Source organism: Ceratotherium simum, chromosome 12, assembly GCF_057802395.1.
Source record: "Ceratotherium simum simum isolate JZ-2026a chromosome 12, ASM5780239v1, whole genome shotgun sequence".
Classification (NCBI taxonomy): domain Eukaryota; kingdom Metazoa; phylum Chordata; class Mammalia; order Perissodactyla; family Rhinocerotidae; genus Ceratotherium; species Ceratotherium simum.
Window position 1 is genome coordinate 74,243,984 of NC_141911.1, and position 17,478 is coordinate 74,261,461.

The window sequence follows — 17,478 nt, forward strand, 5'->3', positions numbered from 1 at the left end:
TAGAAGTCCAAAATCAAGATGTCACAGATTTGGTTTCTTCTGAAGTCTTTCTTCTTGGCTTGTAGATAATCACCTTGTCACTGTGTCCTCACATGGTTGTCCCTCTGTCTGTGTTTTCTGTGTGCTAATCTCCTCTTTTTATAAAGACACTTGTTATATTGGATTAGGGCCTGCTCTAATCCCATTTTACCTTAATTACCTTTTAAAGGCCCTTTCTCCAAATATAGTCGCATTCTGAGGTACTGAGTGTCAGGGCTACAATATATCAATTTGGGGGTGGAGGACACAATTCGGCCCATAACAATACCCAAAGAAATGTCACTTCTTGCCTGGGTTGAAGGGTGGTACTAGAGGTTACTGCATGACCTGGAGAATTTCAGATCATGTACCATCAACACACAGTATCTGCCTTGTGTGAGGCTGCCTTAGACACCATACGTGGAGACCAACCCCCATGTAGTAATCTTAAACTTCTACAAAATAAGGAGGCAGAGAAAGTCGGGTGTTTGAGTGGGGTGGAAGTTCCACAAGTCATGTAAACCCACCATGAGTACTCAGAGAAAGCGTCTTTTCCCCTAGCCATCTGCAGAATTTACATAGGGGACAGATACACTAAATATGAAAAGGAAAGGCAAGGCTGAATCACTTTCAACCTTGGAAAATCATATTCAACCTAGCATTTATTTGTTAAGCACCAATGCCTGAATTTAGCAATATACAAATTATATCCAACCAAAAAGAGCCTTCCACATACCAATGTTCAATACATATGTGATACTTTGGTTTAATGACAGAAAATGTAATTTTTGTAAAACAGATTTGCAACTGAATTGTTAAAAGGATGACTTAATAAAAAATTATAATATGAACAAAGATCTCACAATGCTGTTTGTTGTTCAGTCTCTCTCCAACATCTTCCTTGAATTCCCAGAGAGAGTAGAATCTAAACTCCTTTCCGTCTATCGTATTGGAAAAGTCCCTCTGAAAATTATAGGATGTAATTTCCCATGCCAAATACTGTCTCTCAATGACCCCATTTCTACCTTCTCTCTCCCCACCTGACTTCCAAAGGCAGGCAGAATTCCTTTTTAATATTTAATGTTTAATAAAAATTAATATTTATTAAATAACTCTCATTGTTGAGAATTTTTCCTCAAAATTTATTTCAATCCTTCATGTGCAGTTCAATATCAATTCTTTTTGTCTTTCTTCAGCAGGAAGTGAACAATAAACAAACACCACCCTATGCTTAAAGATTTTCTTATACTTAAAAACATTAAATTGTTCCTCAGCCTTCAGTTTCATAAAAAATGTAGTTTCCATTAATTGTGTGTATCAGGAGGTAGAAACATTGAGAGGACCAAGTTCTCCTATTCATCAGCTGCATTTTAGTATCTTCAACAGAAGCACGACTCTACTGGCTAACCATATGAAGGTCATCGCTTACAAAAATCAGCTAATCAGATCAAGGATTCAAACTTAGAGCACATGCACACACACAACGACACAAGTGAAGGAGCATAATAGAACCTTTCTGGGAACACATTTTTTTCTTCATGCTAAATTCCTTAGGTGTTATAGTTTCTTTAAAAGAAGATTTGGAATATTATTGTTGTGAACTAAGAGGAAAATAACAGAGTCAAATGTTGAGGGGTAAAATTAAAAAAGAAGTAGCTGATTTTATGACCAGTAAATGATGCTACAGTGAGATTATCAAATCACACTGATATTGGGTGAATAGACCCAAGAGAACACCTCTCTGCTTATGTTTGCTGTTATCTATACAGGTCCAGGCTCTTGGGGCAATTACAGTTTTATTCCGAACGCACAAAAGAAGAATATTATTATTACACTTAAAAGTCATCTAAATACATTTTAAAGCTGCGTAAACACAAACAGAGTAAAATAAACACCATAAGAATAGCTGAATGCCAAGGGAACCCCAGAAGTCAGGTTAGAAATGGCCCTGCTCCACCAGCCTTCACACCCAGGACCAGACCCAGCAGGTGAAGGAGATTGTTTTTAATTTGCTTTTGTTTATAAATTTTGATTTTGGGTGGTTTATTTTGGGAATTTTTGGTTTGTTGTTGTCGCTTGGGGGATGGGGAGATAATAAACAATAGAGTCAGAACAAAACAGAGGAGCAAGAAGCTCACTACTCACACGTTGCAAATGAATTGCACAGGTAATTAGGTCTTGCATTTTGCCTCCATCTTTGCTTTAAGGAGAATAATCTTCAAACAAAAAAGGATAGAATAAACTTTTAAAAAATAGAATTGAAATCTAGAATTAGTGAGATAAGAGTTGAAGAGCTCCTACCAGGTTACTTTGTTTTTTGGTTGTTTTGCTCAAGTAGATCTAACCAGGATGAGTTTTATCTCTTAATACTAAAAGGATTTACAAGTGCAATACAGGACAAACATCAGCAATTGAGACACAGCAGAGACTAAAAGAGACGGCAGAAGACTCAAGGTTAGCAAGCAGATGTTCCAGTTTCCAAATATATTTTCTGAAAGCTACAGACTTCTAAAGTTTATTTCAATGACTAGCGAAAAACTTGAACAAATCATTAACAGGGTGTGTGAACATTTCTCAATGTTAAGGACTAGGAGCTAGCCTGGCCTTATGAAGAATAAATCATGTAAGTTAACCCAATATCCTTTTCTGACAGCCAGGCTGACACAAAATGTCATACTTGGGTTGTATGAAGGCATTTGAAGTTTTTAATGATCTACTTACTAATTAGATGGAGAAATATGACCTGGATAATATTATAAGTGAGGGAATTAATAGATGAATAATGAGAACCAAAGAATGTTGGTTAATAGATCAAATTCACTCTACAATAAATTGTCTATTTTGATGCTTTCACCAATATTTGAATGGAAAAATTGACTATCTGCTTATAAAACTTATAAGTAGATAGAAGTTTGAGAAATAATATGCTTGAGAGCATAATCAAGATCCAAAAAATGCAATAGCCTATACTAATAAACCCAAGTGAGAAAGATCAAATCTTTTTTAAAGAAAAATCTAAAATTCTACCTACAGATTCCAAAATTCAAGTACATAAATGTAAAATTAGGGAAACATGCCTTAATTAAGCAGTTTTTTCCAATTCCACTAAGATCCATGCCCACAACCTCAGGGCAACAGTAACTTCCTAACAACCCAAGGAGGTAAAAAGAGTGTTCTCCAGACCTTTAACAAGATGCGTGCAAAGGACCAGAAGCAAATTATGCCCCTCATGTTGAGGAGCTAGCAAGCAACTTTGCTTAACTGGAGTTAGGAGCCTGAAGTAAAGAATAACAAGGAAAGAGGAGTTAGAGTGGAGGAAAGAATTGATGATAATCCTCTGGGAGTAACTGCTAAAGCAGGAATCAAGTAAACAGCAAGAGACTTCAGAACAAGGGACACAATCATCCCAATACCACTGAGGGACACAATCATCCCAATACTATCGAGGGACACAATCATCCCAGTACCACTGAGGGACACAACCGTCCCAATACCACTGAGGGACACAATCGTCCCAATACCACTGAGGGACACAATCGTCCCAATACCATTGCAAACTTATGATTCTTCCTGCTGCTCTGTGTCTTCAAGACTGCATGGAAGGATGGTGACAAGAATCATGCTAAAAATGCTGTCATACCATCCAGGCAGAGACTAGACTGTCTTAGTAACAGTGAAAACATGAGGCAAGCAGTTATCATACTTCAGGGGACAAGGATAATTCTCCCTGCTGCCCAGTGGAATTGGAAGAAAACAAAAACAAAAAAACTTTTAATGGTGAAAGTTGAGTACAAAGCATTGTCCTAGACATTTCGGAGGAAACAAAGACAAGCAAGACACCACTTCTGCCTTAGGAGCTAAAAACTTAATAGCAAGATTTTCATGCACATTGACTCTAAGGCAGTATGTGTTGTGTTCTATGAGTAGGACACACACAGTACTAAAGATGTTCAAAAGATAGCAAGACTCCTTCCATCTGAGCTTATGAGGAAGCCTTCTTGGAGGAAATGGCATTTAGCAGAGCTAAAGTTAGTAGCCTGGACTTTCCCTGGATATGAGACAGACAATTACTTGGAAAATGCTTGAACCCTTCAAAATACAGAAAAATAATGTGACTGTAGCCTGTGTGGACTACAACAAGCTTCCTGATGGCTTCAGTCAATCCAAGGCACCAGCAGGACAGCAGAAGGCAAGAGGATAATGAGGTCAGAGTCTTTTTTGATCCAGCTTTCTCTCTGCCAGACCACTCAGATGATCTGTGTCTGTCTCCTGTCGACACATACTGCAGTGGAGTTGCTGTCATAGGACCCTCTCTATATAGCTCTCTCACCAGGTTCAGGGGCCCTCTCCCCCCTTTCCTCTTTCAGCCTAGAAGGGCAAAGATTCCAGCAGATACTAGCCCTGAGAAGCTGCACTATCAGCTTCACTAAGCTCTGCCTACACCTTTATAAATTGTCCTTTTATTAAACTCTGCACAGTTACCCTGCTTGAATGTGCCCTCTCTTTCCTGGGAAGACCCTGGCACACACAGTCCGCTTCTGGGTGTCATATTCATATTGCTAGGCTGGAGACTCTTATCAAGCCTTAAAATACGAGTCTGCTTACGGAGAATGAGATATTAGGGATTTAAGACTACAATCTGAATCCATGAAGACTCTTAGCAGGCAGGTGGATTTAGGCAATTGGCAGAAGTAGGCACGAGGTCTTGCCCTTTTCCACATCATTAGTAACTCTGAATGCATATTCAAAATTAGAAGGACAGATGTGAAATGCACCACCTCAGTAAGATAAATAGCCCCTAGAAATGCAAATCAAAGCCACAAGGAGATATCACCTCACACCTGGCAGAATGGCTATTATCAAAAAGACAGCAAATAAGTTTTGGAGAAGATGTGGAGAAAAGGGAACCCTTATGCACTGTTGGTGGGAATGTAAATTGGTGCAGCCACTATGGAAAACAGTATGGAGATTCCTCAAAAAATTAAAAATAGAACTACCGTATGATCTACCTATTCCACTTCTGGGTATTTATTTGAATAAAACTAAAACACTAATTCAAAAAGATATATGTACCCATATATTCATTGCAGCATTATTCACAGTAGCCAAGATATGGAAATAACCTAAGTGTCCATCGACAGATGAATGGATAAAGAAGATATGGTAGATAAACACAAAGGAATACTACTCAGCCATAAAAAAGATGAAATCTTACCATTTGCAACAACATGGATGGGCATTGAGGGTACTATGCTAAGTAAAATAAGTCAGACAGATAAAGACAAATATTATATGATTTCACTCATCTAAAAAAACCAAACAAAAATGAACAAAAAACCCAAAAACAAACTCATAGATTCAGAGAACAGATTTGCGGTTACCAGAGGGGAAGGGGGTTGGAGGGGTGAGATGGATGAAGGGGGTCAATTGCATAGTGATGGGTGGAAACTAGACTTTTGGTGGTGATCACTTTATAGTGTATACAGATGTTGAATTATAATGTTGTACACCTGAAACTTATATATGCCATTTTTACTTCAATTAAAAATAAAGATAAATAGCCCCTAACTTTGCACTACTGGACCAAGATAAAGACAAATGATTCCTTAGCCAGCCAGTGTACAGAGAAATAAGGACTCTATGCTCACCTATGCCTGTGAACACATTACCCCTGCTGCTGCGGTCACCACCACATACTCTGACGGCTCCCTGCTGTCCACTGTCCCAGAGGAGACCTCCAAAGACCAAGTAAAAGCTTAGATCTTAGGTAATAAAAATGAAATAAAGTAGGCTTCTAAATTTGGGGAATCTTCTCTTGCTTTAGTAAAATGTTGCAAAGGCAGCCTCAACATTATTGCTAATAATATTCTTCAGTTTAGGTAGATTCATGTATTTATTTTATCATATTTCTCTCCTTTTTACCACTCCTTCTGGCCTCACCCTTGGTCTCTTGGCAACCAAAGACTCAAAGATGTGTCTGTAAAAGACTCCACTGGACTTTGGAGAGAGCAGACCAGACTCACACCACTGTACAGCCCTCCAATTTACAGTTGAGGACTAGAGCTCCCTCCTGCCTTTTCCACCTCAGAGGCATTTGCAACAGCTGGTCTTCCCAGGCTCCAGCCTCCCATCAGACTGCAGGGTCTCCACCTCCTCCCACCTCTTTCCTCTCCTCCTCTTTGCTCCTTAGACTGCTCACCTCCAAATCCCCCAAATTTCTGTTTATTTCTTAGCCAGAGAAGTGCAGCAGTCTCTGTGTGTCTCACTGCACCCCAGAGAGCCTCATCTTCATAATCAAACACATCTATTACGTTAGGATCCCACATGGAGACAGTTCTCTCCTTGAGATTAAACCCCCTGCATTAGCTTAGAAAGTCGTACAGCGTTTTCTCTCTATGGCAGCTGTGAGCGTGCTTGGTAAACGGGTGGATTTTAATGTGCATATTTTAAGAACCTCTGATCACCTTCCCCATACAGACACCATCAGTGTCTGAATCATGAGCTTAAAGGAAAGATGGATGAAAGGCATCTTTAGAGACTTGCCTCCTGCGATAAGGAACTTTAAATTTCAGGGCTTAGAATATCCAACTCACACCTCCACAGTTCTGCTCCCTTTCACAGCACAAGGCAAATGTTGGAGTTGTTTCCCAAGACAGTCTGACCCCGGCTGGCAGGCCCAATTGATACACAGACTTGATGGCTCCCAGTACAGCTTTCTGCCCACAGTGGGTGCTCAAGAAATACCGCTGACTGACTGATCCAGGCTCCAGCAGTCCAGAGAGTTCACACAGAGGCAATTAGTTTGAAAAAGAAGTTGTGTTTGAGTTGCAGACTAATAGGAAATGTGCAAGCAGATTCTGACTAGGAAAAACTTGTTCCAGAATAAAATAAATGCCGTTTTCACTTTTTGATTTTTAATTTTCAAACTAGTGCTCTGTTATGGTCTGAATTGTGTTCCCCTAAAACTCATATGTTGAATTCTTAACCTCCAATACCTCAGAAGGTGACTGTATTTTGAGATAGAATCTTTAAAGAAGTAATTAAGTCAATATGAGGCCATTACGGTTGCCCCTAATCTAATACGACTGGTGTCCTTATAAGAAAAGGAGATTAGGACTCAGACATGCACAGAGATGCACAGACATGCACGTGTAAAGACTCAGGGAGAAGAGAGCCATCTACAAGCCAAGGAGAAGAAACCAAGCCTGCTGACACCTTGATCTCAGACTTTTAGTCCCCAAAATTTTGAGAAAATAAATTTTTGTTGTTGAAGCCACCCAGTCTGTGGTATTTGTTATGGCAGCCCTAGCAAACTCATACACACTCCCATAACTTTCTAGTAACAAGGTTCTTAACATATGGGGGAGGGGAATTCACAGAACTCTCTAAAAGCCTGATGAAAGCCTCTGGAATTTCTTTCCCTAAAATCTGCTCATAGGTGCAAAACCAAATTTTTGCATATAACTTCAGAGAATTCAGGGACCCCTCTGATGCAGACTCACGGCTCAGATTCCCTGTGTTTAGTATCAAATATGCTCAAGCAACACGTGTGAAAAACGTGCTGGATGAGCACAAGAGATCTACAAGGGGTTCATTCAAATCTCCCATGAGTGGTATGAGAGGTACTGTTGTAATTACCTTTGCAACCTGATGATAAGCATACATTTACTAAATGACTAATTGTATAACAATACGAAATTTCACAAAGAAAACTGACAGAGACCATGGAAACCAACCTTGAATATGACCTTGATTCAAAATTACAGTAAAATAATTGTGAAAAATAAGTAAAAGAATAACTTAATGAGCAAGTTTAAAATGTTTAAATATTTCTCAAAATATTTCGCCAGCATGATACGAGAGAAAACATTGATAATTATGATCAGGATTAAAAAAGAAAAGTGGAGAAAATATCCATGCAGAAATGAAATGAAAAAGAATAAAACGTATTCTTTTTGAACTAAAATATTATATGATTTGTGTCAGTAAAGTAGTTTGAGCCTAATAAAAGGGAAGAAACCTATCTACCCAAAAATACGTCGTGAGGTAAGGCGTCCAGGCTGGAGCGGCCAGAGCAGGGCGGGTAGTCAGCCGTCAGGGGGGCGAGAGGAGCCCTGGGCGCTGGTGGAGGTGAACTACACGCCCTCCAACACCCACGCTTCCCCAGGAGGGGAAAAGATCCATGCAAAATGCAGCGCCACTGCAGAGTGTACCGTGCCACGAGAGAAGGACGAACCGACGAGGAGTTCAGAGAACAGTGCTGCCTTCTGTGTGTGCACCTGAGTTCCCTGCTCTCCTGCCCTTTGCTGTCCTGCTCACCCCACAACGAAGGGGCAACGTAACCAGTTTAAGGGGACATCTCAGGGAGCATGAAAAGACCGATTGCCAACAGGAAAGAAACCTGCTGCCCTCCAGCACCAGCCAGCCAGGAAAACGACTGAAAACCTGCATCCAGAACCAACTCGGGCTTGCGTTTCCAATCTGTGACTGCTGCTGCCTGCAGACTTCTAACACCAAGACATGGCTTTTTCCTATTTCACGTTTTCCTGTAGTTCCTGGCTTTTCCATTTCATGTGAAATATTTATTGCTCATTTTCAGTTTTAAGCTTCACCTTGAAAGATAGTTTATTACAGAATTGCTTAACATGTATACTATAAACCATTAAGAAATAAAAGACATCCTTGTTAAGGAAAATGACATTTTCCCCCATAAAAATCTAGGTTGCTAAAATAGTTTGAATATTTTTAAACCAAAAATTTTTGAGTCCTTACCACTAGATAAATTCCCACATTAAAAAAGCAGTTATTTTTATTTTAAAATAGCTAATTTGGAGATAAATATTACCTTTCCATGCCTACTAAATGCCACAGAGATGGTTTTTCTCTGTTGTTTTCTAGAAGTGGAAAGATACTTGTTAACGGGCCAATTAATCACTCTATTAATATGAGCTAGCCTTTCTTGAGCCAGATAACACGCTGAGCACTTTACATGCATTATCTCACGTATTCTTTTTTTTTTTTATTTTTTGTTTATTGCAGTAACATTGGTTTATAACATTGTATAAATTTCAGGTGTACATCATTATACTTCTATTTCTGCATAGATTACATCATGTTCACCACCCAAATACTAATTACAACCCATCACCACACACATGTACCGAATTATCCCTTTCACCCTCCTCCCTCCCCCCTTCCCTCCTGGTAACCACCAATCCAATCTCTGTCCCTATGTTTGTTTATTGTTGTTATTATCTACTACTTAATGAAGGAAATCATACGGTATTTGACCTTCTCCCTCTGACTTATTTCACTTTGCATAATACCCTCAATGTCCATCCACATTGTCACAAATGGCACGTATTCTTCACAACCACCCATGAAGCAGACACGATCAGAAACTCTACTTTATTGATGAGTGAACTGGAGCACAGAGCAGTTAGGTAATTTGCCTAAGATTACACACCAAATCAAGTGGTAAGCCTAGAATTCTCCTTGGGAACTTCTGATTCCAAAGCACATGCCCACTGTGATGTTCTTTTTGATTCTTCCTGTTCTTAGGTTTATTTGCTTTTGGTTAGGGTTTGGGTTTTCAGGAAGTGAGGATCCAGACCACCTAGAGTTTTTAAGTAGCCCTAAAGAGTAGCTTTGATGTGGAGAAAGTAGTAGTAAATAAACAAATGCCGTACATAGATGTACATAGAAGAGAAGAAACGGAATGATTTTATAGTATGAGATTCCCATTACTTTTGGATTAAGTATCCCATTTTCTCAGCCTTCCTCAAGCAGTGTCCACTGAGCTACCCTGGACTCCTCAAAGCATGACACTCAGGCAGCCACCTCCATTCCGGCACTCCAGAAACAACTCTGCCAACTTTTCATTTGTGGGTTATGGTGATGCCGTTATAAGATCAAAGAAAGACATCTCTAACTACTCTAGAATAATAGGGAGTTCTCAATGTCCTCCTCACTGCCCACCCGCCAGTCTTCATGACATCAATCAGTGACAAAGAGCTCTTTCCACTGTTGCTGGACCGCAACAGCTAATTTGACTGACCATCATGGTTCTTGACAGCACTTGCTCAAAGTACATATTTTATCTTATTTCGTTCATCCACTGAAACCTTTACCTATGTTTCTATCTTGGAGTTCTACTTTCCACCCTATTCCCAATGGTCTTGGGGACCAACCTAAAAATCCATCCAACACTGCATTTACTTATGGATTATTATGGTCTTGATATCTAACTGTATGTTTAACTTAGTTCCTTCCAATTATTTCTGGATTCCTTTTTTTTCTTATTCCCCTGGACTCCTACTCATATTTTTTCTCTCACTGTATCCTAAAGCAAAGTCCTGTACTATATTCCAATTCTTATGAAACTAATGAACAAATGTTTTCCTACACAGATTTTCTAGTAGAATTATCTATATAAACAAGCACGCAAAAAACTAGTAATCTCTTGTGCAAGTTAAAATCAAAATATCTAGAATACTCAGACCTGTGCCCTAGAGAAACCCATGAACATCATTCAGAGAAAACAGCTACAGTCCTTCCATGTAAAAAATTGATACTGTCATCCACCCTAGACAAAAATATTTTATTGGACATGTTGAAAGATGACCTAAGCTAGTTTTTCTAAAAAGAAGCCTTCAGCCTTTTTCTGTTGGTTTGAAAGGTATATTTTAAGGACAGAGAAACTTTGATAACCTAGGTTAGCCCTGGCAGTAGAAGGAGGCAAGATCGTGGCAGTCAGAGACAAAAACAGGGACAGAAAGAATAATGGGCCCAGGGAAACAGTCATATAAAATTCTTCACACAGTGATATAAAGTCCAATTACAAAGCGACAGGCATTCTAAGCCATCCAACCTGTGGGGTGCACTCATAGTGTTTAGATTCAAGTTCCGTCAGTGGTATGCCTACACAAGCCCTGGTGAGCTCACCCTCCATAGAATCATAAGGTACTTCAGGCACATATGTGGTGGCAAGGGGCAAGAAGAAAAAAGTAAATATATTCATGAAGGCTACAAATCTGAGCCAAAGAGCAGCAACAGCCCTATGTGGAGGCTCACTGAATGCAAAGACATATTCCTCAATGCCTGCGGACATTTCAATCACATATTTTATCAGATGTAGTGTTATGATCTTCCGATTGCTCAGGCCAAAAGTTTTGGACTTATATCTTTTATTTATCTCTTTTTCCCTCACCCACGTACAATTCACCAGATTATAAATCCTGTGGTCTCTACTTTCAAATTATATGTTGAATCCACTTCTCACCTGCACCACTACCCATCTTCCACCCCATTCCAATCCACTTCCATCTCTCACCTAGATTGTTGGAATAACCTCTTTCCTAAGTACTCTCTGTTTCCACTCTTCCACTCTACAATCTCTTCTCACCTGAGCAGCCAGAACAATCCTTTTAAACATAAGAACGATGACTTTCTGCTCATAACTTTCAATGGCTTCCCATCTCATGCATAGTAAAAGCCACAAGACTTACCGTGACCTACATTGTCCTACATAATTTGTCCACCCTCTGCTTTACTGACACTTCTCCGACCTCTTTTGTTACTCTCTTTCTTACTCCATTCCAGCCACATTAGCCTCCTTGCTATTCCTCCAATGTATCTAACTCCTTCTCACCTGTATTAGTCAAGGTCCCCAGAGAATAAAGCCAATAGGCTATATAGAGATATATATAAGAGGAGATTTTTTATAGAAATTGGCTCGTGTGATTATGAAGGCTGTGAAGTCCCATGGTCTGCTAACCGCAGGCTAGAGAACCGGAAAAGCCTGTGGTGTAATTCAGTCTGAGTCTGAAGGCTGAGAATGGGAAGCCAACAGTGTCTCTCAGTTAGAGTCTGAAGGCCTGAGAACCAAAAACACTAATGGCCGAGGGCAAGAGAGGATGGATGTCCCACCTTAAGCAAAGAGAGCAAATTCACCCTTTCTCTGCCTTTTTATTCGATTCTGGTTCTCAATGGATTGAACGGTGCCCAGTTTCATTGGTGAGGTCAATCTTCTTTACTCAGTCCACCAATTCAAATACTAATCTCTTCCAGAAACACCTTCACAGACACACTGAGAAATAATGTTTTACCAACTATCTGGGTGTCTGTTAGCCCAGTCAAGTTGACACATAAAATTAACCATCATAGTATCCAAGAGCATTTGCAGCAGCTGTTGTCTCTACCTATAGTTGAGTTTCCCCAGGTATCTCCATGGCTCGCTCACACTCACTTCCTTCAAGTCTAGGTTCAAATATCAACTAACCAAAGAGCTCATCTTTCACCATCCTATATAAAATAGCACGTCATCCCACCCCTAGTACTTCCTAGCCCCTTTATCCTGACTTATTCTTCTCTACACATTAATTGCCACACACCTTACTATATATTTTTCTCCCTTCCTCCCTACAATATTAACTCCATGAAAGTAGAGACTTGCTTTGTTCTAGATCCTCTAATCCTGAACCTAGAATCATGCCTAGAATATAGTAGGATCTAAATAAATATATATTAAATTAATAAATAAATAGATTCATTAATAAGGGTATAATTTTAATCATTTATGGCACCTTCTCTATGTGACTTCAGCTAGCATCATTTTTCTTTGAAAAGAAATACTTGCCAGTTTTTAAATTTCTGTCTCGAGAAAACCACTGTATAAACTTTAGGTTTTCTTTATTTATGTAACCTTGAAGTTGGAAGGGATTTGAAAGTTTCTCTTGTTTAACTGCTTCTTCCCAAAACAGAATATCCCATCTTTGAATATATTTGTTTATCAGAAAATTCTTGTTTATGTTGAACTAAAATTTCTCTACTTGTAACAGTCATTCTTTAATCTTGTTCAGTTGTATCTTTACATGTTCAGAAAGAAGATTTTTAAGAAAAAGCCAACTTGAAACAAAGGACCTAAAGTAGGATTTAAGAATTTAAGGAAAAATTGCTTCAATTATGAAAATTATTTCCATGATAATATGTGTTTAATACTGAGTGATGTTTGCCTTGTTTTATGAGTAAATGCCACCATTTTAAAAAGAGACTATCACAGTAGGAGATTTATACTCAAAATATCCGCCTTCTTACCAATGGAGCCATATGAAAAATCACCTAGAATGATAAAGTACTCTGAGAAATACTGGAAAGCTCCAAAAGAAGTGATTCTTATAGAAAAGCAGGATTAACAGTGACAGAGAATAGCTTAAGGACAAAGATTTACGTTTGTAAATAGGTGGTTGTATTTCTACAAATCCTAATAATGTCTAATGGATGTGTCACTTTATTATAATGAAGATTTTTTTAAATACTTTTATTTAAAAAGATGTTTTTAAGGGAAAATCGTTGCTTTATGAATCATGTGCAAACTTGGTTATCCATTCCAAGGAAAAGTTGAGTTTATTTTTTTGTTTACTTATTTATTTATTTACTTATTTACTTACTTACTCATTTTCCAACTCTCTCACCGGAATAGAAACTGCGTGGCCTCCTCTGATGATTAATTTTTTAACATCTTATTTTGGAGTAATTATAGATTCACATGAATTTGCCAAGATAGTACAGAGAGATCTGTACCCCTCACTCACTCCCCAATGTTTATGCCTAAGTATTTCTTTTTTTTTCTGAGTGATTGAAAAATGGCATTGCATTTTTAATTTTGGTGTCCATTGCTGTTATATAGAAATACAGTTGATTTTTCGATGTTGATCTTGTATCCTGCAACCTTGCTAAGCTCACTTATTAGTTCTAGGAGATTTTTTTTTTAATAGATTCCTTGGAATGTTCTATGTAGACCATCTGCAAAACGGACAGTTTTATTTCTTCCTTTCTGATCTGTATGTCCTTTGTTTCTTTATCGTGTTTATGGTGCTGGTTGAAACCTTTCATACTATGTTGCAGTAGTAGAGGTGAGGGGACATCCATACCTTGCCCCCAGTCTCAGGGGAAAGCTTTCAGTCTTTCACCATTAAGTAGATGTTAGCTGTGGGATTTTGTAGATGTTCCTTCAAATTGAGGCGGTTTCCCTCTATTTCTAGTTATCTGAGAGTTTTTATCATGAATGAGTGTTGAATTTTATCAAATGCTTTTCCTGAATCAACTGATATGATCATGTGATTTTCCTTTTCTAACCTTGTTAATATTGTGATTAGGTTGATTTTCTATTATTTAGCCAGTCTTTTCTATTGCTGATTTTATTTGCTTGTATTTTGTTAAGAAATTTTCATCTATATTCATGAGAGATACTGGTCTATAGGTTTCTTTTTTCATTCTATCTTTGTCTGGTTTGATATCAGGATAATACTTGCTTCAATAGAATTAGTAAGGAGGTGTTCCCTTCTCCTATATTTCCTCAATGAAATTGTGTAAAACTTGCATGGAATATTTCTCAAATCTTAGGTAGAATTTCCAGTAAAAGCCTGGAAGATTTCTTTGGTGGGAAATTTTTAATTATGAGTTCGATTTTCTTAATAGTTATAGGGCTATCAAATATCTATTTCATATTGGATGAGTTATGGTAGTTTGTACTTTTTGAGAAATTGGTTCATTTCATTTGAATTATCAAATTTTTGTGTGTAGAGTTGTCCATAGTATTTCCTCATTATGTATTTGATGTCTGCAGGATCTACAGACATCATTTATTTCATCATTTATTTATTTATTTATTTCATTTTATTTCTGATATCTGTAATTTGTGTCTTCTCTCCTTTTTTCTTTGCTAAATATTTTTCAATTTTATTAATCTTTTCAAAGAACTAGCTTTCTGTTTCATTGATTTTTTCTCTATTGTTTTTCTCTTTTCAGTATCATGAATTTGTGCTTATATTGTGATTATTTTCTTCTTTCTACTTGCTTTGGGTTTGTGTTTGCTCCTCTTTTTCTTAGTTCTTCAAGTAAGAGTTTCAATGGTTGATCTGAGACTTTTCCTCTTTTCTAATCTAACCATTTAGTGCTATAAATTTACCTCCTGACATTACTTTAGCTGCATCCCACAAATTTTTATATATTTTATTTTCATTTTTATTCAGTTCAAGGTATTTTTTTCTTTGAGCTTACCTCTTTAACCCATCAATTATTTAGACGTGTTGTTTAGTTTCAAAGTGTTTGGGATTTTCCTGTTAATTTTCCTTTATTGATTTCAAGTTTGATTTGATTGTCATCAGAGAACATACTTCATAATATTTCAATACTTTTAAATTTGTTGAGATTTGTTTAATGGCTTTGAATATGGTCTTTCTTGGTGTGGGTGTTTGAGAAGAGTATGTCTTCTGCTGCTGTTGGGTGGAGTGTTCTATAAATGTCAGTTAGAACCTGTTGATTGATGGTGTTGTTGAGTTCTTCTATATCATTGCAGATTTTATGTCTAGGTGTTTTATCAATTGTTGAGAGAGGAATGTTGAAGTGTCAAACTATAATTGTGGTTTGCCTGTTTCTAATTTCAGTCCTATTGGTTTTGCTTCACATATTTTGCAGTTTTGTTGTTTGGCGCATACACATCTAGGATTGCTATGTGTTCCTGGTGAACTGACCCATTTATCATCATGTAATGGTCCTCTCTGTCCCTCTCTCATAGTTTCTTTGCTCTGAAGTCTGTTTTGTCTGATCTTAACATAGACACTCTGCCCTTCCTTTATGTTTTCATGGTATAACTTTTTCTATCCTTTTACATTCAACTTTTGTGTATGACCATATTGGAAGTGTGTTTCCTGTAGAAACCATATAGTTCAGTAATGTTTTCTATCCAATCTGCCAATCTCTGTCTTTGGTGTATTAAGTATAAATGGTCTAAATACACCAATTAAAAGACAGAGGTGAATGTTATATAATGTTTAATGTAAGCATTGATATGTTAAGGCTTGTCAGTCATTTTACTTTGTGTTTTTCTTCTTTCTATCTTTCATTTCTCTGTTTTTTTTAAATTTTTCTGTATTCTTGTGTATTACTTAAGCATTTTTTTAGAATTTATAATTTTGATTTGTTTACAGTGTTTTTGAGTGTATCTCTTATAGCACGTTTAGTGGTTGCTCTAGTATTAGATCAGCATCTACTGGTATTGACGTTTTACCAGTTCAAGTTAAGTATAGATACCTTACCTCTCTTTATGTCTCTTTACCATCCCTCATTTATAATTGTCTTAAATGTTTCCTCTACATACATTGACAACTGCATTAGACAGTGTTTTAATTTTTATTTCAACTGTCAAACATAATTTAGAAAACTCAAGAGGATGAATTAATTTTATTGTATTTACCCATATTTTTGCTCTTACTATGCTTATTGTTTATTTCTAATATTCCACAATTTCATCGTTTATTATTTACTTTCTGTTTAGAGAACTTCCTTTAGCCATTCTTTTAGGGTAGATCCACGGGTGACAAAGTCTCTTTTTATTCATCTGAGAATGTCTTGATTCCCCCTTCATTCTCAAAGGATACTTTCATTGAATATGGAATTCTGGGTTGACAGTTCTTTCCTTTTAGCACTTGAAATGTCCCACTTCCCTCTAACATCCGTGTTTTCTAATGAGAAATTTGCTAACATCTAAACTGTTTTTGCTTTATAGAGAACATATTTTTTCCCTCTATCTGCTTTCAAAATTTTTTCTTTGTTTTAGTTGTTTGAAATTTGACTATGATGTGTCTTGGTATGAATTTCTTTGGAATAATCCTGTTTGGAAATTGTTGCACTTCTTGAATTTGTAGGTTTAGGTTCTTTGCCAAATTTGAGGAGTTTTCAGCCGTTATTTCTTTAAATAATTTTGCAGCCGCACCCTCTCTCCTCTCTCCTTCTGAAACTGCAATGCCTTGAAAATTAGAGCTTTTGTTATAGTCCCATATGTCCCTGATGCTCTGTTCTTTTTCTTTTATTCTATTTTTCTCTCTGTTGCTCAGAAGGTATAATTTCTGTCGTTCTATGTTCAAGTTCACTGACTTTATTTTCTCTGTTCTCTCCATTCTTCTCTTGAGCCTACCCCTTGAGGTTTTTATTTTGGTGATTGTATATTTTTAGTTCTAAAATTTCCATTTAGTTCTTCTTTGTATCTTCTATTTATTTTCCAAGAATTTAATTTTTTTGCCCAGAATTTCTATTTTTCAATGGTTTTAAGCATATTTGTAGTTGCATATTGAAGCATTTTTATGATGGGTTCTTTAAATTCATTGTCAAATAATTCTAACATTTGTCATCTTGATGTTGGTGTCTGTTGATCATCTTTTCTCATTCAGTTTGGGTTCTTCATGGTTCTTGGTATGATAAGTGAAGTTTTATTGAAACCTAGACATTTGGGGTTTTTATAAGACTTGATCATATTTAAATCTTGTTTTTTAGCAATTCTCCTCTGACACTCCTCAATGAATGAAAGGGGACATCACCTCATTTCTGCCAAGTGGAAGTGGATGTCCAGGTTTTCCACTCAGCCTCTGCTGGAACTTGAGGGTGTTAGGGGTTTCTTGATAC